Here is a 24,942-nt window from a genome sequence, read left to right as displayed (position 1 = left end):
ACTTCGAGGGCGAAGTCTAGTTCTAGTGGGGGAGAATTGTAATACCCCGGATTCCCAGCAAGAAGAAGGTGGCAAGAGCAAGGAGGAGGTGAGATTCCAGCAGATCCAGAGTCCAGAGGCTTCATTTTGAGGTAATAGTTCGAACCTCCTTCGGTTTTAGGGTTGATCTGAGAGTTAGGGTTTTCTAACCCCTTTGGAGTGTGATTATGTGAAGCAAATGGTCCCCCTTCGAGTTTTTGCCTTGGATCTGGACTCAAAGAGGTCCAGAGACCCTAACCCTTGGAGCTTTTTGGGTTATTATGGAGTTATTGGACCTAGGTTGTCATTTTTGGGACCAAATCTCCTTTTGATGCCTTGTGGGGGTTATACAAGCATCAAGTTTCGAACTTTACGTGACATTCATGCTTGGGAAGGCCAGATCTATGGTTTGGGGAAGCAGATCTGACCTCAGAAGGTCAATAGAGTTTGTGCATGGCATGAACTCGCCGAGTTGTTCTTGAGACTTGGCGAGTAGGGTTGGGGTTTCACGAAAATTGTTCAGCGAGTATACTCGCCGAGTTGGGGGATGACCCAGTGAGTCAGGGAGAGTCAATAGGGGGCTGATTCAAGCCGGAACTCGCCGAGTTGTTCTTGAGACTCGGCGAGTTGAGTCGTGGTGGCCCCGCGATTCATGTCAGGTGGAACTCGTCGAGTTAGGGAAGTACTCGACGTGTCAAGAGAGGATCCGAGGGAGTCAGTGAACTCGTATAGACTCGTCGAGTCGCTCTAGTGCACTCGCTGAGTCCGGTCAAAGTTAACCGTTGACCATTGACCAGAGTTGACCAGTGCTGACTTGATAGGGTTAGTCAACCTTAGTTGTGAAAGTGTTAATTAGACATATATTGTGTTATAGGAGGATTATAGCTCGGGGGATCGAGCACGAGTGATTTCCGGGATTTGCGAGTTATCGAGATACGCGAGGTGAGTCTTCTCACTAAACTTTACCTTGAGTAGGTAATCGGAGTTATGTGACAGAGTATTTGTATGCTATATGTATGTTATGTGTTGTACTGTATTATTTCTGTGTGATTTATGTTGTGCATGATTATAGAGTTGGAACCGGAAGGTTCACAGAGATAGAACCAGAGGGTTCATAGAGTTATAGCCTCGAGTGGCTAATATGTGTTATGTGTGGTATTTTGGGGAACTCACTAAGCTTTGTGCTTACAGTGTTTGGTGTTATTTGTTTCAGGTACTAGTGATGACCGTGGGAAGGCGCCGACTTGATCGGTACACACACACGGGATTTTTATGTTATGAGATCTTGGGATTTTTATATGGCATGGATTGAGTTTCAAACATTGATGTTTTTATTAATATTAAATGAATTATGTTTTTATAAAATGTGAAAAATTGCTTTGAAATTTACGGTGTTACACCAGCGTTCTCCAAGGTCAGGGCCCCTACATGACCAGTTAAGTGCTTCAGCTCCCCGTTCATGTCACACACCAAAACCTGAACGACCAAAACGTTATGGGGCAGAGGACGTCATGTACAATATCACAACAATGCATAATAGTAAACAAGTAAAAACATTATCCAATACATTAATAATATAATTTTAATACAATTGTGTTCTGTGTATAGTTTATAAGACACCAAAAATGAATAAACAAAATAAAGACGAGTCTTGAAAGCTCTGTCTTCTCAAAATATGGTCATCGGTACCTGTCTACTGGTGACCTGAGAATACAAGTTATTTTGAAAGCATAGATCAGCATTAAATCTGGTGAGTTCATAAGTATTTTAGTGTCATTATATGTATGAAAATGTTTGATGTAAATGTTTGTAAGTGTTTGTAGTAAATGTTTGTATCTCCTAAAAAATCCTATATTTTCTACTAAAAAGTAGCCTTCTGCCAAGGCCCAAATGTTATGTATGTTGTTTTTTTTTTGTAAAAGTGCGTATCTTTCCCAAGTATGTGAGAAGATCACAATGTGAATGCAATGGGAAAAAAATGATGCACTGTAGTATTGTATATAAGTAACTACCAATGTACTAACTACCTTAAACCAGTTTATTAATTAAGGTAAAATGTGATGAGGTTGTAACCATACTTGATTGACTAGTAAAACACGATGGTCAAAGACGTCGAAATGGTATGACATTCGTCACCCGTAGACCTGCAGGTCCCACTGTAGCTAGCAGCAAGGTGCAGGACGGTCAGTCCCATATAGATCTATACACAAATTCATGCCCTCCCTCCAGGAGACTCTGGTTACAAAACGTGACACAACAGTAGATTGACATGCCATGAAGTAGTGGCTCACATTAATGTTATAGTATTCTAGTGTTTTTATAGTATGTTCTAGTGTATTGTATGTTCTCTCTGTTCTAGTGTATAGTATGTTCTCTCCATTCCAGTGTATAGTATGTTCTCTTTGTATAGTGTAGTGTATATTCTCTTAGTTTCTCATCATAGTATCTTCTTTCTGTTTCTCATAATGGTAAGTTTGTATTGACTCATGAATGAACTGACTCTTGTATGTTTCATTGTACTAGAAGCAGTGAGTAGTAAATCCCTAAACTATACCTATTATAGTTTACTAGTAATATTGTTTGAATGACTGACTATGTTTGTACACCTTTGCTACCCAAATGTGTTGAACTGATGTAAGAAATTCTATATCTATACATATATACATAATATACTACTAAGATTCAAACGACACTAGGACAAATACCTGGATACCCTAAGTCCACAACCAAACAAGGAACAGGAAACAAAGTGAGTTATCAGTCTTAAGTCCTTTCAATCTTACTTATATAACTATATCCATATAGACATGATTTTAACAATATAGAAGTTTAAAAGAGTTTAATAAAATTTTAAACTATCTATGATCACCCATATGGTATCGAGACCACCCGTTGTCTTGGACAATTTGGTTATGAAGTCCATCGTGATCCGCTCCCACTTCCACTCAGGTATCTCTGGTTGTTGAAGTAAACCTGATGGTTTTTTGTATTCGACCTTAACCTTGGCGCAAGTAAGGCCTTTACTCATGATGGTAGCAATCCCTGCTTTCATGTTAGGCCACCAGTATAGCTTTTTAAGATCTAGATACATCTTATCCGAACCTGGCTGGATGGAATATCGAGTATTGTGCGCTTCTACCATGACCAAGTCTCTGAACCTACCGTGTTTCGGTGTGCATATTCGATCCATGAAATATAAGGCTCCGCCACCCCTGACTTCCAAGTTCTTATCCATCCCTCTCAGGGATTCACCCACCACATTTTTAGGTTTTAAGGATTCGACCTGAGCCTCTTTAATTTGTGTGGACAGATGTGAATGGATAGTCATAGTCAACGATTTGACTCTACGACCAGAGTATTCTTTCTAACTTAGGGCGTCAGCTACTACATTGGCTTTACCGGGATGATAATGAATTTCACATTCGTAGTCATTGAGTAGCTCGACCCACTGTCATTGTCCCGTATTGAGCTCCTTCTAGTCGAATATATGTTGAAGGGTTTTGTGTTCTGTAAAGATAGTGCTTTTCGTACCATACAGGTAGTGTCTCCAGATTTTCAGATCAAACACAACTGCTCCTAACTCAAGATTATGTGTGGTGTAGTTGACCTCGTGTTTCTTTAGCTGTCTTCAGGCATAGGCGATGACCTTACCTCGTTGCATGAGAACACAACCAAGTCCTTCGTTGGATTCATCGCAATAAACCACAAAGTCTTTTATCCCTTCTGGGAGGGATAGTATCAGTGCAGTGCATAAGGCTTTCTTCAGCGTTTGGAACGCCTTCTCTTGTTTCTCTTCCCAGTCAAAGGCCACGCCTTTCTGGGTCAATGTAGTAAGCGGTTTCACGATCCTAGAGAAGTTCTTAATGAACCTACGATAGTAGCCAGCGAGGCCTAGAAATTGGAGAATGTCTGTAGGCGTCTTCGGTGCTGACCAGTTCTCAATGGACTTTATTTTGGAAGGGTCCACATGAATTCCCTCTTCACTAACAACGTGACCCAGGAATTCGACTCTTCGAATCCGAAACTCGCATTTAGAGAACTTCGCGTAGTGCTTCTCTTATCAAAATGTTTCCAAGATCTGACGTAGATGCTCATTATGCTCCTCCTTACTACGAGAGTAGATAAGTATGTCATCAATGAATACAATGACGAACTGATCTAATTAAGGACGACATATCCTATTCATTAAGTCCATGAATATTGCGGGTGCATTAGTCAATCCGAATGGCATCACTACCAACTTGTAGTGTCCATAACGAGTTCGGAATGTTGTCTTCAGAACATCCTCCTCAAGCACTCGTAACTGGTGATACCCGGATCTCAAATCTATCTTTGAAAAGTAATTTGCCCCTTGCATTTGGTCAAACAAATCGTCTATGTGAGGTAGAGGGTAACGATTCTTAACGGTAAGCTTTTTTAGTTCTCTGTAGTCGAAGCACATACGAAACGATCCGTCTTTCTTCATCACGAACAAGACCGGTGCTCCCCAGGGTGAGAAACTCGGTCTAATAAAGCCCTTGCAGATCAGTTCGTGAAGTTGACCGGATAGTTCCTGCATCTTAGCTGGTGCTAGACGATAGGGCGATTTGTCTATGGGGGTAGCCCCTGGAACTAAGTCGATTCTGAACTCGACTTGGCGTTGTATAGGTAATCCTGGTAGTTCTTTTGGAAAGATGTTGGGAAAATCGTGTACCACTTGGGTGTTCTTTGTTTCCTTCGTCTCTTGGCTCACATCGACAACATGAGCAAGGAATGCGCGACATTCCTTTCGCAAGTACTTCTGGGCTTGAATACTCGAGATGATACGAAGGTTGGTGCCAGGTTTGTCACCATAGACAACTAGAGTTTTGCTAGACGGCAGATTAAGGCAAACGGCCTTTTCATAACACATGATGTCGGCACGATGAAGACTCAACCAATCCATGCCGATAATGACGTCGAGACTTTTAATTGAGACCGGCATGAGTTCGATTGCAAATGAATGGCTATATAGAGTTAGAGTACATCCTATGTATGTACTGCTAGCGCTCTCAGTCTTTCCGTTAGCCATTTCTACAGTGAACGGTTCTTTAAGTGAACGTGATTTTTGCAAGTAAGTGAGAAAATTTTTGGTTCACGAAACTCCTCTCTGCTCCACTATCAAATAGTTTGCATGCATATGAGTGATTGAGGAGAAACGTACCAGTAACCACTGTGGGGTCGGCAACTGCTTCCTCGTGGCCTATAGCCAAAACTCTTCCCACTCCTCCAGCGTTCCCTGCCTTTGGTCACTTACTCTTTTACTGACCCACCTCGCCACATCTGTAGCAAGTCTGACCCACACCAACGCCGGGGACTTGGATGATTGGCCTCGCCGGAGCTTTGCAGACACGGGCAGTGTGCCCTTTCCTATTGCAGTTAGCGCATTGCATTTCCCGGCAGGGTCCGTTGTGGTGGAAGCTGCACTTGTTGCACTTGGGCAAGCTTCCCGCATACTGCTTCATCGGCGCAGTAGCAGTAGGGGTTATCGCAGCATGAACGGCTACGACCTACTACTTTTTGGCAGAGCTATGCGTCGTGTTCTTTTTCTTGTTATCCCAGAACTTCCGCTTGTTATTAGCGGCTTTGGAGGATTCTGGGATGGCCAGGGTTGTTGTTGTAGTTGGGGTGCGAACTTCATGATCAATGAGCCGTTGTGCGAATCGCTTGGCACTATCGAAGGTAGTGGGGTTTGAAGCTAAGATATTCCCCTGAAATGGACGCACCAGCCCCCAGATATACCACTCTATCTTCTTTCCCTCAGTAGGGACCATTCTCGGACATAGTGCCACCAGATCGCTGAATCTGGCAGGATAGGCTAGAGATGGCAACGGGGGTGGGTATTACAGGGGACCCCCAATCCCCATCCCCATCCCCGAATCCTATTTCCAATCCCCGTCCCCATCCCCATCCCCATTGGGGAATATAAATAAACCCTCATCCCCACCCCCAACGGGGATTAGGGATCCCCAGCGGGGAATCGGGTATTTCTTTTTCTCTTTTAATATGAAAACTTTTACGTAAAGAAAAACTCTAAATTTCAATTTTACCATCATATGTTTAAAGATTTTACAAAATATAAAAATATCCATAGATTACTTAAAAAATATAAAAAAAATTTCTACCAAATTTAAATACATACATAAAAATCAAGTAGAAAAAAATTATCAAAGTGATATTTGACTTAAAATAGATAAACAAAATACAAAAAATATAAATGAGATTAAATTAGATAAAAGAAAAACAAATATAATTTCAACCAAGTAATTATTGATGAGTTAGGTTACTTGGATCAAATTTTATGTATTGTAAATTGTAATATAAATATATGTTTTGTATTATTTTTATATATTAATATATACCGGGGGCGGGTCCAGGGTCGGGGATTAGGGGTATCCCCATCCCCATCCCCATTCCTACTTTTTTATTCGGGGATTCCCCATTCCCATCCCTATCCCCGGTAAACCTGGGGATTCCCCGGTCAAAACGGATGCGGGTTTTGGGTTCCCCGTAGGGTATGGGGTTCTTTGCCATCCCTAGTATAGGCCACTATGTCGGAGCCCTTCATGGTCAGATTCCAGAGTACTTGTTCAAGTTTCTGAACTTTGCCCCTTGGGCAATATTCTTTGACCATGAGCTCCTTAAGAGCTTCCTAGCCCATAGCATTAGCCACTATTAGAGTTAGTGACTTGACATGGCTATTCCACCACGTCAGGGCTCTGTCCGCGAAGGTGCATGCAACAAATTTAACTTTGCTTCCTTCCAGATAGGAACAGATCTCGAAGATCGATTCCTTCTTTTCGAACCATTGCTAGAGGGCAATGATTCCGCCAGTCCCGTTGAAGGACCTGGGCTTGCAGTTGGTGAAGTCCTTATACAAGAACTCTCTAGAGCGCATTGGAGCATCACCTTGAGTGGAATGCACAGTCGTTCCACTCCTGCTAGTTCCACTAGCACTGAACTGAGCTAGGGCTACCGTAACAACCACATTTACCGCAACTTGGATAGCCGCCGGATTCTATTGTGGAGGAGGTTGAGGTTGCATAGGAGTTATCGGAGGATTACACCTTGTTACTCTCCATGGAAACATTGTTCAACTAAAAGTTTACAAAGATGAAGATGATAAGAAGAATCAATTGTAAGTATAATGAGAGTGGTCCATGGACTACCTCTCCATAGTCCAACAAAAAAAATGAGAGTATTATTGATATGGAGATCTAGTAGTAGAAACTTGAAAGTACTTGAATGTGAATTTCCCAAAAGATTTGATGGCTGTCAATAATATTGGCATTAATGATGTAATAAGTTCGGGAAAATGACCTAGAAGTAGGTCTTACATCAAACCATAATAAGCAAATTTTGGCAACATAGAGACCTAGCAATAGTACTAGATAGATAGGAATATTTACAGGAAAAAGTGCTACATAGAGCATAGATACGATGGCTATTCCTTAACCTAAAAGAAAGACGAGTAAAGCATCTTCTACCGACGACGGGTACCCCTTGGTCAAACCCTCAAGTCAGCCAGCTGACGCTCCACATCAAGGAGGTGTCGTTCATAAACCCTTTGGCGTACTCGGAGCTCTATGACTTCAGCCCGAGTTGCAGCCACTTCTTGTTGTAGTGACTCATTGTCTCTCTTCGCTCTCTCACAAGCATCTTCCAGATGACGAACGTGGACTGTACTAACTGTCGCATTGGCGTCAGCCTCCATGATTCGGTGGATGGCTGTCCTACCCTGATCTTCATTACGAGCAACCCTGTGGACCAGAATGGGCAGGACTCTGTCTGTTGAGCCTCCCTCGCTCAGGTTGTAGAAGATTCGGTCTCCATTGTATGGCATAGGCTGACCCTGCTCCTGACAACAGGCTCCCAAGTATTCCGCCCACAGAGGCGTCGAGCCTTGAAAAGCAGGACGAAGGTTAGGATTCGGAATTGTAGCCACCAGAGGTAAATAATTGACTTCAGGATCGGAGTCAGAATCCTCCGGAAAGTTCTCTGTGAAGTCATCATCCAAAGGGATTGGATGATTCTCTTCTGGCTCGTCATCAAGCCATCCATCATCGCCTTGGTTAGGGAAGTACGGTTCACCAGGGAGATTAAATACAGCCATGTTATCTATGCGAGAATAGAGGTAGAAGAAATAATTATTAGACGCACTAATTAAGATAATTATAAGGTGATCGTTATTAGTTACTTCAATTCTTGCGTAGTGCATACCAGTTACATGTAATCAAAACAGGATAGACCTTCGAATAAGTGACCCTAACTCCAAATCCACAACCAAACAAGGAATAGGAAATAAAGCAAAGATCACATATTCTAAGTCTATGACACCTTAGTCACATATAACCTTAGCGTATCCACCAAGCAACTATTGACCGACTAATAAAGACCTTTAGTTCTCAAATAAGTAATTATAGTAATATAAAATACTCCTGTAGTATTTTTAAGTTTATGTTATGTTCTAATGTTTTCATTGTAATAGTGTTGGTAAGTTTTTAGACTTGCTGCAACACCACAACCATTCCTAGGCACATGCTAATCACTTCTCGGAAAGATATAGTTGATCAGGCTATATCACTCCCAGATCTGATCACATGTCTGCAAGCCTACTTGTGTTCTCCAACAATCACAATACTTTTGTTCTGTCCTAGTGACACTGATTTTAGTATGAATGCAGGTATGTATACTTTGGTTAAATATTTTATTATTTAAAAGTATAAACTCTTGGTCAGAGTATTTTAATCCCAATGTGTTTATAGTTTGTATATCTTTTATGGGTTGATATACTCAATTCACTATAAACAAAGCTCTCATACCAATCTATCACACCCCAAAATCTGAACGGCGGAAACGTTATGGGGCGGAGGACGTCATGTACAATATCACAACAATGCATAATAGTAAACAAGTGTCAACATTATCCATTGCGTTAATAATATAATTTTATTACAAGTGTGTTATGTGTATAGTTTATAAGACACCAAAAATCAATAAACAAAATAACGAGTCTTGAAAGCATCGTCTTCTGAAAATCTGGCATTCGGTACCTGTCTACTGATGACCTGAGAATACAAGTTATTTTGAAAGCATAGATCAGCATTAAAGTTGGTGAGTTCATAAGTATTTTAGTGTCATTGTTTGTATAAAAATGTTTGATGTAAATGTTTGTAAGTATTTGTAGTAAATGTTTGTATCTCCTAGAAAATCCTATATTTTCTACTAAAAAGTAGCCTTCTACAGAGGCCCAAATGTTTTGTATGTTGTTTGTTTGTAGGGATAATGACTTAAAAGGGTAATATATTTTTCGATTTGTACACACTTGGTCACTGAGTTTTTTTTTCGTCCATATTTACCCCCTTCAACTTGTTAAAATGTATACATTCAGTCTTTATGACCGGCTACTCCAGGTTACCCGGTAAAAATGACTTAATAGGGTAATATATTTCTCACTTTGTACACATTTAGTCCTTAATATTTTTGTACACATTTAGTTCTTTTTTTGCAAAATAAGTCATTTTTTTTGTACTCATTCAGTACTTATGAATGATTTTTTAGTTTTTTCTCACGAAATCTTACGTGGTACATTCATTAATGAGGTGTATGGGGCTTTTGATGCTTATATCCATCGCGATCTCGACTACTTGGTTGCTTAGGTCATGTGTTCTAAACGTCATAACTTCTTCATATGATCTTGGATTTTAACGATCTTTATATCCATGCGTTCGTATTTTAGTCTACTACAACTTTCATTTAGATTACTCCCATTAAAAAATAATATATTTTTACTTACAATTTTTATATCCATACACGGTGGCGGATTTAGTATGGTCCCGGTGTTGCACCGACAACACCTGTTTTTCTGTTTGCGGTGGAAAAAATTTCGCTTTTTTTACGTTTATACCTATTTTCCATGTATCGGCAACACCTATTTCATCTCGACAACACCTACTATGTATTACTGTGTCTTCCCCTGTCCATACGTTTTTTATGAATGCATGTATGTATGGTTTTTTTATAAAATTGTTAGTAAAAAAATATTACATTTTAACGGGAGTAATTTTAATGAAAGTTGTAGTAGACTCAAAAAATGAACACGTGGATAAAGATCCTTAAAATCTGATATCGTACGAAGAAGTTACGATGTTCAAAATACAAGACCTAAGTCAAACCACAAGACTTACGCAACCAAGCAGTCGAGATCGCATTGGACATAAGCATCAACAACCCAAGCACCTCATCGTGAAAAAAACCTAAAGAAATCATTCATAAGTACTAAATGAGTACAAAAAAGGACTTATTTTGAAACAAAAAAATGTTAAGGACTAAATATGTACAAAAATATTAAGGACTAAATGTGTACAAAATGAAAAATATATTACCCTTTCAAGTTATTTTTCCCGGCTAACCTGGAGTAACAGGTCATAAGGACTGAATGTGTACAGTTTAACAAGTTTAAGGGGTAAATGTGGACGAAAAAAAACTCAGTGACCAAATGTGTACAAATCGAATAATATGTTACCCTTTTAAGTCATTATCCCTTGTTTTTAAAAGTGTGTATCTTTCCCAAGTATGACTATCATTACCAAAATATAGTTTACATTACCGTTTATGTGAGAAGATCACAATGTGAATCCAATGGGAAAATAACGATGTACTGTAGTATTGTATATAAGTAACTACCAATGTACTAACTACCTTAAACCAGTTTGTTAATTAAGGTAAAATGTGATGAGGTTGTAACCATACTTGATTGACAAGTAAAACACGACGATCAAAGACGTCGAAATGGTATGACATTAGTCACGCGTAGACCTGCAGGTCCCACTATAGCTAGCAGCAAGGTGTAGGACGGTCAGTCCCGTATAGATCTATACACAAATTCATGCTCTCCCTCCAGGAGACTCTAGTTACAAAATGTGCAACAGCAGTAGATTGCCATGCCATGAAGTAGTGGCTCACATTAATGTTATAGTATTCTAGTGTTTGTATAGTATGTTGTAGTGTATTGTATGTTCTCTCTGTTCTAGTGTATAGTATGTTCTCTCAGTTCTAATGTATAGTATGTTCTCTTTGTATAATGTAGTGTATGTTCTCTTAGTTTCTCATCATAGTATGTTCTTTCTGTTTCTCATAATAGTATGTTTGTATTGACTCATGAATGAACTGACTCTTGTATGCTTCATTGTATTAGAAGTAGTGAGTAGTAAATCCCTAATCTATACCTATTATAGTTTACTACTAATGTTGTTTGAATGATTGAGTATGTTCGTACACCTTTGCTACCCAAAGGTGCTGAACTGATGTAAGAAATTTTATATCTATACATATATACGTAATATACAACTAAGATTCAAACGACACTCAGAAAAATAACTGGATACCCTAAGTCCACAACCAAACAAGGAACAGGAAATAAAGTGAGTTATCAGTCCTAAGTCCTTTCAATCTTACTTATATAACTATATACATATAGACATGATTTTAACAATATAGAAGTTTAAAAGAGTTTAATAAAACTTTAACATATAAACGAGTTTTAACCATTTGAATGGCAACAGATGACTTGATGTTATTTTATAAAATGTTTTGAAGAGTTGTTTGATAAAACAGTTGAAGTATAAGAAAATTCACGTGTTTGATACTTATTAATCACATGTGATTAATATAACAACTATAATGTTTCTACTTGTATTCTCCCCCATAAAATCATTTAAAAGATAAGTTAAGGGGGTATGAACTCACCTGTAGTGAGTGATACGAATGAAAGATCGGTTATAGGATGCTAAGTGCTAAGTGAAATCTCGGGCACAACGAATCGTTTTGAAGCTTGAAAGGGGTGTTTACGGTCCAAGAACTAGTGTGTGTTCTTGGTGGTCTTGGTGTTCTTGAAGATACTTTTGAAGAACAAGGTGAAAATCTTGATGATAGTTGAGAGAGAATCCAAAATCTAGGCTTGGAAGTGTAAGAAAAGACTAGAAATGAAGGCTAAACTCATATATGGACATGAGTTTACGGCCAAGGAGGTGTTTACGGTCGTAAACTCCTTATGAATGGAGTTTCCGACAAGAATGTTGCACACTGCACTCTAGAATACACTTCCTAGCATTCCCTCTTGAAGGTACTAGGCTTATATCACTCAAACAGACCCTAAATAGTGCTAAAAGATAACCTAGACGAGTCTGACTTTGATTGAATTGAATGGATGTACAAGATAGAAATTTCTGGTTGTCACAGTTCAGCCTTGCCACATGTTCTTCTAGGCTCGCCTGCTCGCATAACACAAGCTCTTTCTGGACCTCCCAGTTGCGCTTATCAGCCTCCATCTTCACCACCTGAACCTTCAACTCTACACCTTCAACGCTCATCTTGTCCAAATAAGACATGATAGCCTCTATGTCGGAAATGCGCTCAGCAACCGATACCAAGTAAGATGAAATTAGGCGGTAGCATAACGTAGACCATCATCCATGTGCTCATCTTCCAGAACGGCCAAAGTTTCAGTTGTGGCGGGTGGAAAATCATGCCGACGCCTCTCAAGAGCAGTGTCGTGGTCAGATACAAGGTCTTTAGGGGTTAAGCTCCAAGAAGGCCTATAGATGCCCGAGTGCGACCCTAAAGGAGGAGGGATAACTCTCATTTTACCAGGAGAAGTTGAAACTTGACTACGAGAATGAATAGATCCAGCCTTCGCCTTGGCTCTCTCAGTAAGAAACTGGTGGAACCTTTGAAACCCCCTAGCAAGAAACTTAAGTCAAGTTTCTTGAAAGCGAGGGCTCGGTGCTAGTCGTCTCAATGCTACCGCTAGAAGAGGTTTCCAGCAAAGCAAATCGCATCTTGACATGTCGGAGACTCCTTAGGGACCCAGAAGGGATAAGATCCTTCTAAAAAGCACCGGTAACAATGACGTCCTGCAGATCCGGCTCCTCGTCGGCGCCAACAACATCTTCTGAACCGACGGGAGACTCAGATATAGCCCCGATACCCCCAACCAAAAATAGGTGGCAGGCGAGTCTCTAAAAGGTCGATGTCACAGCACTCAAGATTACCATCGAATAAACCTAGTAGAGCTCTCTCTAAGGAGATAATCTCCTCCACACCAGACAAAAAACAAAGGTAACAACAGTTAACAAAATTACCGATTTCAATGTAATGTGCAGAGTAAAAGGGGGAGGGAAGGGAAAGCAGAAGAAGAAGCATCATGCCTTCTCTCTCGACGAAAAACGCGTACATTTTCCCACGAACCCTCCAAGCGCCGCTCATCCCACCAGGAGCCAAGAAGCAGTCGAGCCAATCCTCACCATAGATGCTAACCTTCTATAGGGCATCTGCCAACTCTTTGTCAGCACTAAAGAGCCTTGGAGCACGGTATACATACGATATGGTCTTAGGTTAGCTAAGCACCACAAGGTTACCGTTCACCCATATAAACTTCTCCTACCAATTCTTTTTGGATTTTTGATGAGGGTAGGGACTCTTCGTCGGTGAGAAAGGGTCCGAGTCCCAAACTAGGTGGAAGCATTGAAAAAGTGATTGAACGTCGGGACAATCGGATGGTAACTTAGGGCCCGGCAGAGAAGCTCAAAGCCCATAATATTGTTTATGGCTATTGGGGTCAGTCCCCTCACAAAAAACCCGTATTCACGAATGATCAGGTTGAAAAAGTATGTAGTGGGTAAGCATAGACCCGCCTCGAACAAAGCAATCAGAATTTTGGGCTTTCCCTTAGGGGGACTATAGAGTGATGCATTAGGGAGAGGAATTTGAAACCCATGATCAGGGGGTAACCTAAACCGGAACTGGAAGGATTCCCATTCCTCAACAGTGAGTTCCCTTCCTAAAGGACGAGCGACAGCCATGGAAGAATGCAATGAAAGATTGAAATGGTTCTTTAGAGAAAAGAAGCAAAGTGAGAATGGCAGAGAGTGAGGAGGAAATGCCTGGAGAAACAAGGATTTAACTGCTACAAAAGAGCAGTGAACCTTCTCATGATGAAATCGCCGAACAACGGAAAATTTGTCTTGTCAACCGCATAGACTAGCAATAGCAGTCTGCCACATGTCTATGACTAGACCAGAACGACTCTACTATGTCCCCAATGTAGAAGCCTTCCGGTCTAAGGGACTTGTTACTGCTACCGTATGCGACCATGTTAAATCTGACGAAAAGCACTGGTGGGATGTTATCTCACTAGGGACTTGGTTGGGTCTCAGTCTTAGCCCGGATAGGCCAGAGCCAGGATGACAACTCACGTTCCCCAACAAGGAAGAATATTCCTCGTGATCCTCTCATTCTCCCATGACAAATCAAGTCATGAAAAAGAGCCTAATGATGCCCATAACTGACGTCACCTGCCTGTTAGACGGTGTAAGCATACTTCTCCCAGTTGGAAAGTGCCACGTCTCACTCCCATATGGGGAGAGTCATCCCATTCCGTTAGCAACAGGTATAAAAGGATCCCTTCCTGCCCAAGGAAGGGGATTATCTTCTTCCTTATACAATTTTACCTAAATCTCTCTAAAAAAACTAACTTGATCGTCGGAGTGACGTCCCAGGAGAACCCCCGGTCCTCCTTTAACAATTCTTCTGTGTTGTGTTCTCAGGTAAACCTCCAAGACCAACTCGTTAAAAAACGACCAATTCCCTGAAGAGCCTGTCACAACACCCGCAATACCGAGAACATCCATCAACACCACTGGCTGCCTTATGCATGCAAGTTATACACAGGATGAAATCATATAGACTATCAAATGATGATTCTACCCTAACTCCGCAAACAAACAAGGAAAAGGAAATGAGCCTAAATCGATCATTCTAGGGCTATATGATCCTAATCGTATACAACTTAAAAGCATACATTTATGAATTAACTTAGATGATATTAAATCTAGGTAATACATAGCATCCAATCCTCCTAGGCTATAAGGTATACACAAATAAGGTAATTCTATCATATGACTCCTGAAGGTATCCTTAGCCCTAATCTAGAATTCAATTCACATATCAAGCATACTAATCATAATATATAGGTATGGGTAATTTGAGAACCACTTACTTGAGCTCGGTTGAGTGCAAGCATTGCATCCCTTTTTTACTTTGAAAAATCTTTTTTGAAATTCAGTTTCTTTTTCTGTTGAAAAGATTATCATTTCCTCAGTTTGAGTTCTGACACACCCGAAAGTGTGCCCGAATCTCTTAAACCAAGGCTCTGATACCAACTTGTAATATCCCCCAAAAACACTGATAATATTTTTCGTTTTAGGGTAAATTACACGAATGGTCCCAGTGGTATGGGGTAAATTGTTCGGTTGGTCCCTAACTTATTTTTTTTTAACTCGGGTGGTCCTTATTGTTCAAATTTGTTGCATATTTGGTCCCTTATTGAGTTAAAATGTCTATTTATCCTTAATATATTTTTTTCATTTCTTTTATAACTATATTTTAATAATTTTATAAATTAATTCACTAAAAACGATTACCCCCACCCCCTTATTTCTTTCCTTCCTTCCCCGTCAAAAGTTCCCGAGATCCTCTATTTTTGAACTCCGGCAACCACCGTCTGTCAATTCGGGTATCCACCGTCGGTCGACTCATTTCATAAACCCCTGTTGTGTATGTCTCAAATTCCTTTCCGACTAATCAATTCGTCTTCTCAGACAAGGCTGCAAAAAGACACTTGAGAATCAATTCCTCTCTTTTAAAATCAGTGGGTGTTGGGTATAAATTGATCTCGTTTGTTTATATCAAAGGATAGAGGGAGGGTAACAGTGGTGGAAGGGAAGGAAGTCGATGGCGAATCCGACCATCCTTTTTTTCTGATGGACCATAGATGAAAACATGGGAGGGATCATATTACCGTCCGATGGTGATTAACCAAACATCGTCTGCAATCTACTTATGTGACAAATCTTATATGCATTTTTGTCACTTAAAGTTGTCTTAGAAAAAAAAGGTTGTTTTATGTTTATATGTATTTTAGAGTTCATAAACAAGCAATGGATCATTTGTCATGTTGTTTTGTGTGATTTGTTTGAATAAGGTTTGTAATATTCTTTTATTCATAAAGTATGTAATAAAATTAGCTAGTTTTTATTCTTGCTAATTTTATATAATAGTAATTTTATATAATAGATTAGTTTTAGACTAGATTTATTTTATGAAAAATGTAACATGTCCCCAAGACGGCTTTCCATACTCGTTATGGTCACTACGAGTTTGTAGTGAAGCCCTTTGGATTGACAAATGCACCGGCGGTGTTCATGGACTTAATGAACAAAGTATGTCGTTCTTTCCTAGACAAATTTGTGATTATGTTCATAGATGATATACTCATCTATTCGAAGATCAAAGAAGAACATATTCAACACCTCTGACAGATCTTGGAAACACTAAGGAAAGAGAAACTATATGCAAAATTCACAAAGTGCGAATTTTGGATTCGGAAAGTAGATTTTCTGGGTCACGTGGTCAGCAAAGAAGGGATACACGTGGACCCTTCCAAAATCAAGGCAATCGAGAACTGGTCAGCTCCAAGAACTCCAACGGAAATCCGACACTTCTTGGGCCTTGCTAGCTATTACCGAAAATTCATACAAAACTTCTCAAAGATTGCCAAACCACTTACCTCCTTGACTTAGAAGGGTGTAACCTACAATTGGGTAGAAAGGCAAGACGTTGCATTCCAAACACTGAAACGAGCCCTATGCAACGCACCTATATTATCCATGCCAGAAGGAACAGAAGACTTCATGGTCTACTGCGATGCATGAAACCAAGGTTTGGGATATGTTCTAATGCAATGAGGAAAGGTCATCGCATACGCCTCAAGGCAACTCAAGACGCACGAAGTCAACTACACTACCCATGACCTAGAACTAGGAGCAGTCGTTTTCGCCCTAAATATATGGAGGCATTATCTCTATGGCACGAAATGCACAATCTTCACTGATCATAAGAGCCTTCAGCACATTCTCAACCAAAAAGAACTCAACATGAGACAGAGACGATGGGTTGAACTATTGAGCGATTACGAATGCAAGATTCGTTGTCATCCGAGAAAAGCTAATGTAGTATCTGATGCCCTCATTCGAAAGGAATACTCGGGCCGCCGAGTGAAGTCCTTAACCATGATGATCCATCCACACCTATCCACGCAAATCAAGGAAGATCAAAAGGAAACCTTGAAAACAGAAAACGTGGTTGGCGAAGCCTTAAGAGGAATGGATAAGAATCTTGAAGTCAAGGGTGATGGAGTGTGTTACTTCATGAATCGAATCTGGACACTGAAGTTTGGTGGATTCAGAGACGTTGTTATGAATGAGGCTCATAAGACTCAATACTCCGTGCATCTTGGTTCAGACAAGATGTATCTAGACCTCAAGAAATTGTATTGGTGGCCGAACATGAAATTCGAAAGTGTTGTCTATGTAGGCAAGTGTCTGACTTGCGCCAAAGTCAAGGTAGAGTACCAAAATCCCTCGGGATTGTTACAAAAACTTGAAATACCCGAGTGGAAGTAGAAGCGGATAACCATGGATTTTATAACCAAATTACCCAAAACAGCGGGCGGACTTGACACCATCAGGGTGATCGTCGACAGATTAACCAAATCCGCGCACTTCTTACCAATAAAGGAAACTGACAAAATGGAGAAACTCGCTCGAACATATATCCGAGAGATTGTACGACTGCATGGTGTACCAATATCCATTATCTCCGACAGAGATAGTAGATTCACCTCGTGGTTCTGGAAGTCACTACAAAAATCTCTAGGGACGAGACTAGACATGAGTACCGCTTACCATCCACAAACCGACGGTCAGAGTGAGAGAACCATTTAGACTTTGGAAGATATGCTAAGAGCTTGTGTGATCGATTTTAGTAAGGCCTGGGATACCCATTTACCACTAGTCGAGTTCTCATACAACAATAGCTATCACACTAGCATCAAGGTTGCTCCATTCGAAGCCCTCTACGGTTGCAAGTGCAGGTCACCTCTGTGTTGGGCCGAAGTGGGCGACATGCAACTAGCTAAAGGACAAGTACCTGACAGCACTCTCACCGGTCCAGAAATCATCAGAGAAACGACTGAGAGGATTCTCCAAATCTGGGAACGATTAAAAGCTTCAAGAGACAGACAAAAGAGTTATGCGGACAAAAGACGGAAGCCCTTGGAATTCCAGGTTGGAGACTAGGTTCTATTGAAGGTCTCACCCTGGAAGGGGTTAATACGTTTTGGAAAACATGGGAAACTAAATCCAAGGTATATCGGACCATTCGAGATCCTTGCCAGGATCGGCCCAGTAGCATACGAGCTTCGATTACCGCAGGAACTCAATAACATACATCCTACCTTTCATGTATCAAACTTGAAGAAGTGCTTGTCAGATGAGACCCTCGTTGTCCCTCTGGACGAAATCGAAATCAACGAGAGTCTCCACTTTGTAGAAGAACCAGTAGAAATCATGGATAGGGAAATTTAAATAACAAAACAAAGTCGCATACCTATTGTGAAGGTCCGCTGGAATGCACAGCGAGGACCTGAATACACCTGGGAGCAAGAAGATCAGATGAAACAAAAATACACGCATCTTTTCCCTAGTCCATAAATACTTGTCTTAGAATAAATTTTGGGACGAAATTCTCTAACGGGGGGATAATGCGAAAACCCGATATTTCAAGTCAATGTAATGACATAAGTCAAGTATTGTAATCTATTTTGAATTAATAAATAAATAAATAAAAATAGCATCAGAAATGAAATGTTCAAAAGTCTCAATTGGGATACATGAAGTAATAGATATTGTAACTAGGTTTTCAGAAACATAAAGAACACAAAAATCTGAGTTTTAACGAAGAAGTTCTGACCAATCGAAAGTCCGGAGCAAAACCGGTAAAACACTATTAAGCGTAAAATGTGAAATTTCAATAAAATACTTTTTAGCCTTAAGTATCTAAACAAATGTCGTAGATATCATAAAAACCGTGAACATACATAAAAAGAACGTCCAAATATGACTCTGTATAAGGAAGTTAGGATTTTTCTATGTTTCGGAGTAGCGGTTGACAGCTAAAAACTCGAAATAGAGATCGAGCGATATTTAGCGAACACAACCTAAATGAGAGTTGAAGATCTTGGAAATAGTAATACAATGGTTAAAAGACATACGAAAACGGGCATCAGATGAAGAAGTTATGTATTTTTAACGGTCTTTTTCTGTCCCGGCCTATTAAAAATATATAATTAAAAATAAAATCAAAATTTGCCAACAAAGTCTAAATGAAAGTTTTAGATTATATTCTCACCTACGCGTGGATATAAAGAACATCAAAAAAGAAGCTCGTATGCGAAAGTTACGCATTTTAGAAGATTGAGGCACAAACCGAGGGGGGGTACGCCTAGCGTACGCCATACGAGGCCGCGGATCAGCCATGTCTCCCCTACGCCCCTCTACCCCCATCCCATCCGAAGTCCGGTAGTCGAGGAAGGCATCATGCATGACGTACGCCTCGCGTACGAGGGTATGCCAAGCGTACGAGCTACGGACGAGGTACGCCCCACGTACTTCGGAGTACGCCCAGCGTTCGAGGCTGCCTCCACCACTATAAATAAGGATGCAAGGGTGTCAGCTCAAATTGCTAATTCACACCATTTCTCTCCTACTTTTTCACTTCCGAGCCCCTCGAGACTATCCCGACATCCCGGTTACGTATCCAAGTCCCGAGGAATATACCACTTTCCGGTCGAAGTGTTGCCCGATAAAAGTCTCATTTTCTTCAAATCATCAATCTTTCTAGGTGAGTTCATACCACTTTATTTTCACGTTTTTACTATATTTTAGGGGGAGAAATACAAGTGAAACGCAAGAAAAACTTATGATAAAATGCAAATTGTTACATACAGTTTCAAATACTTTATCTACATTTTGTGTATAAATGTTAAATACGTAAATTAACATTATTACAAATGTTATACTTTACATAAAAAGTTAGTAACACACTAAGTTTTATCATTCACATGAAACACACTTTTGAAAAACTATAATAGGTATAGTTTACAAGATATTCATGATAGTTTACACTCTACAAAACTAAGGAAACACTTACTTTTACAAGAAAAATGGACTTTTCATACGTATATCTATTTGATACAAACTTTTGTGAGACATTTAACTTCACGTACATTCAAGTACGCATTTCAATTCCTATGTTATAAACCATAATCTCCTGTAGGGATAGCGTGATACTTGTGTATAGATCTATACAGGATTGATAATCCCGCACCTAAACTGTTAGCTATAGTTGGACCAGCAGGTCTGGGGTGACAAACGTCATATCATTCTAACGCCTGAAGAACGTTGTAACAGGCAGTCAGGTCAATAGTACGGTTATAAAACTCACATGAAGTATTAAAACATTTGATCTACGAGGCTATCAAATGCCTTTGTGATTATATATACATATATAAATCTACCTACACTATTTTAGGTATGGAAAATACTTATGCATTCCGGTTTTTGGAACTTTTAAAACTACTATTCATTTATGGAAAATATTTGATTTTCTAGATACAAACACAGTTACTTCATATAAAAAGGCATACAATTCTTAAACAAAAACGCTTATGAACTCACCAACTTAATTGTTGACACTTTTTCAAAATTACTTGTATTTCTCAGGGATTCAATAATACAGGTAACAACAACTTTTGGGGAAGGGTCACTAAGGCGCCAACTTCAAACTTATTTTATCATCATAATGTAATTTCTTTTGAAACATATGATAAAATCAACAATGTAGCTTTTTATATTAAATTTATGATGGTTGTGTTTGCTTTCTTTATTATTTATTCAACTGTTATGATACTACATGTAGTCATCCGCCCTCGAACGATTCCGTCGTTCTGGTTTGGGGGTGTGACACTAGCCGATTCAGTAATACAGGTAACAACAACTTTTGGGGAAGGGTCACTAAGGCGTCAACTTCAAACTTATTTTATCATCATAATGTAATTTCTTTTGAAACATATGATAAAATCAACAATGTAGCTTTTTAAATTAAATTTATGATGGTTGTGTTCGCTTTCTTTACTATTTATTCAATTGTTATGATACTAAATGTAGTCATCCGCCCTCAAACGATTCCGCCGTTCTGGTTTGGGGGTGTGACACTAGCCGATTTTGGTGCCTCCTACTCTCTCTCAAATTGTCCTCCATTTGCTTATGGTGTTTATGACACATTAGAGGCATCACATTTAAGGTGCTAAGCTCTTGAAAGGTCAAGTTCTACAAGCTACAACAAAGAGGTAATCATCTAACTAGTTTTTTATGTTTCAAATATCAAAGTTGTATGCTAGTTGTACGTTTCATGCTTTGGATAATTTTATTGCATGTATAACATGAGAAAACTTAGATCCAAAGCATTAGGGTTGTATGTGCACCATAGGGATGTTATAGTGCTCAAAACCCAACACCTTGGTGGGTGATAAAATGTTTATGTTATTTATAAAACTCAAGTCTTTTGTTTCCCATTATTTATAGTTTTTGAAACTAGTTTTTAAATAAAACCAAACAGAAGAGAATGCTTTACATCTTGAAATTTGTTGGAATTGCAGAGAGTTTTGAAATGTGGCCTGGATGAAGAGAGATTTATGGTTATGCTATGATCTCTGGAAAGCATTTGCAGGGCTGCAATGAAGTTTTCAGGTGGTAGAAGTTGCTGGCGGTGGTGGGTATGTTGTGCTGGTGTAGATGAAGAGAGGAATCGATCGATGATTGAATGGGGTTGAGTTTAGAGCTATTATTCTTTTTCCCTTGTAATTATAGAAATTTTCCCTTGGGTTTTTATGTTTTATTAAAAAATTTAAACTAATAATTAAAAAAACTGAAAAGGAAAAGAAAAGGGTATAACAAGAATTTTAGGTCTGCTAGGGACTAGATATGAAACAAAACCAAACAATATGGATAGTTTGAGTTGGAAAAAAAAAGTTAGGGACCAACCACACAAATTACCACAAACCTCAAGAATCGTTCGTGTAATTACCCATCATTTTAAGAACCAATAATTTCATTCATCAATTTTCTATAAAATCATCACCAAATACAATATCAAAATATCGTAGTACAACTATCCAAAAAGTGCAAAAATCAAGTGCGGAGGATGTTGTGCCATCACGTCGGGCCCTTCCCTTTCATACCGGAAGTACCTGAAACCATAAATATAAACTGTAAGCACAAGGCTTAGTGAGATCCCCAAAGTACCATGTTCCAAACATACATTTGGGCCTAGTCTTGGGGCGTATTCAAGCCCAAAACACATTATGGGCCCAACCATAGGGTTTATTTCAATCCAATCAAAGAATAATAGGCCCAACCCTAGGGTTTATTCGACCCAATCATACAATAATGGGACCAACACTGGGGTTTATTTCAACTCTATCATACAATAATAGGCCCAACCCCAGGAATTACTTCAACCTGATCATACAAACATATAAGAGTCACATAACAACTAGCATTCTACATAACAAAATGATGGGTTGACATTGGTACGTTCAACCCACAAGTACAATGGGAAGACTCACCTCTGGCAGAAACACGACTCCTCACACTAATCATAACTCAATAATAACACTAACTAATAATCAAGGTTTACAAAAAATAATTTATCCTACTTAGGGAAAAAGTCCATTTTGCATCTTCACACATGGCCTAACCAAACAAAGCCCAAACCTCCCTAGAGACCCAAAGCCCAAAATGACCTAATAGGTTTCCTGAGCGTATGCCCGACGTACGCCTTGTTATGCCCAGTGTGCAACTCAACCTAGGAAGACTTATGAGGTCGCAACCTAGTACGCCCAACGTTCTCAACAGGCTTCAAAAACTCTATTAAGGTCTTAATATCTTAATACTTTACGTCTATTCTTCAGATGCAAAAGTAATAAACATCTGGAATCATAAAGTTTCAAAATTTATGCCTTTGCATGGCTACAAGGAGTCCAAAGTCCAACTCTAAATCTTATTCTTGAAGGAAGGGCCTAATATATCTATCATGCATGATTGGTAAGGACCAAGATCCCATTTTTATGAACCACCACGCTCTAAAATGAAAGGAAACTCTCTTCATTAGGTCTGGAGTTGCTCAAATTCTCAAGATCCAAGGCTATGGGACCATTAATGAACAAATCTTAATATATAACAAGATCTAAAGAAATATGCATCAAGGTTGGAGCTTTATAGGTGATGCACAAGGATGAGTAATTGTTGGATCCAAAGGCTTGAGTGAAACACCACAACTCCAAAGGGTTTTCCTTCACTACCAAGAACACCAAAATGACACTCTAAGGCTTCAAAACACACACACGCACATACGGACAAACATATACACAGAAACTTAGGGTTTCGAAATGGAGGCTAAGAGAGATGGAGGCTAGAGGTAGGAAAGGGTTGGAGTCCTTAATGCTCTTTAAATTGGGTCCAAACCTTAAAATTTAGGGTTTGGCCTATGTAGGCCTGGCAATGGAGCGGGTTTTGACCCTGATCCGATCCAAACCCTTAACAATTATACGGGTTTGGAGCATAGTTTTTGATCCGTTTACCCATTAACGACCCGTACCCGCTAACCCTTTTATTAAAAGGGTTGGGTATGGATAATCACCGATCCGCTCCATTTATAACCCGCCCCATATAAATTTTAGAATTATACATTTATATTTTATATTGCCTAAAGTTTGCATTAAATTCCAATTGGAAGTCCAAAGAGAAAAGGCCAAAGACTAAACTATTTTTACATAGGACTCGAGGACTCAACTTCTAGACTTCTAGTCTTCTCCCAAGATTCATGATTTCATTTCATTTATATTTCATCATGTAATCACCAATTTCATTTATAAATCAATAAGGTTATTTATCAATCGAAAGAATGTTTGTAATTGTTATTCTCTATCAATGCAATCGACGGTCAGAAACCAATCGAAAGTAACTAAAATAATGATTTTAATTCCAATAGAAAGTCCTCTAGTACATAATGTGTTTTCTAAATCAACACTTAGTTTTATTTAATAAATGTGATTTTATGATTTAAGTAAAATGTGTTTGATTATTCAAAAAACCTACGAGTTACGGGACGGGTTTGGATATCTGTTGATTCGGTGGATAATGGTATGAGTTTGATTATTCAAAACCCTGCGGGTTACGGAGTGGGTTTGGATCGGATTTTGAAATTTGTTAAAAGGGTTTGGATCAAGGCCGATTCGCTCCAAACCCACCCCATTGCCAGGTCTAGGCCTATGTAGCATTACGCCCAACGTACCTATGCGTACACCCAACGTACACAAGGGACTCATGATATTCATTTAAACACCTACACCCGACATACCTATCTCGTACGCCCAACATATGGACCAAATTTGCAATTGTTGAGAGAAACACTTTGGGAGAAACACTTGAACAAACGTTAGTACAAGATTATAGTTGCGGAATAAGTTTATCTCAAAGGATCATAAAATCTCAACAATAATAAGTTAGATTTGTTAGATAGTTAGTTGCGGAATAATAAAATGCTGAAAAGTAAAGGAAACGTAAATGACAACAAGTTATATCAAGTATACACCAAACTGATTCATAACAAGGTTTGCAATAAAACACAAGTTAGTATGCATGATGAGTTTAAAGTGAAGAAGATCTTCTAGGATAGAGATGATCTAAATATTTTAGAGTGAAAGTTCATAAAGATCAATAAGATATATATAATAAGAAGAGATAAAGAGATGAGTATTGAAACGTGAATATGGAGACTCTACTTATAGAGTTCCATAAAGTTACATCATAAATAAACTATAATAAACTACTGACTTCTAAGTGACCATGCAAGGTTCACTGGACAAAATAACGCTAATAAGACAAG

This window comes from Lactuca serriola, chromosome 7, assembly GCF_051521515.1.
Source record: "Lactuca serriola cultivar US96UC23 chromosome 7, Lser_US96UC23_V15, whole genome shotgun sequence".
NCBI lineage: Eukaryota > Viridiplantae > Streptophyta > Magnoliopsida > Asterales > Asteraceae > Lactuca > Lactuca serriola.
Note: the sequence above shows the minus strand (reverse complement) of the source record.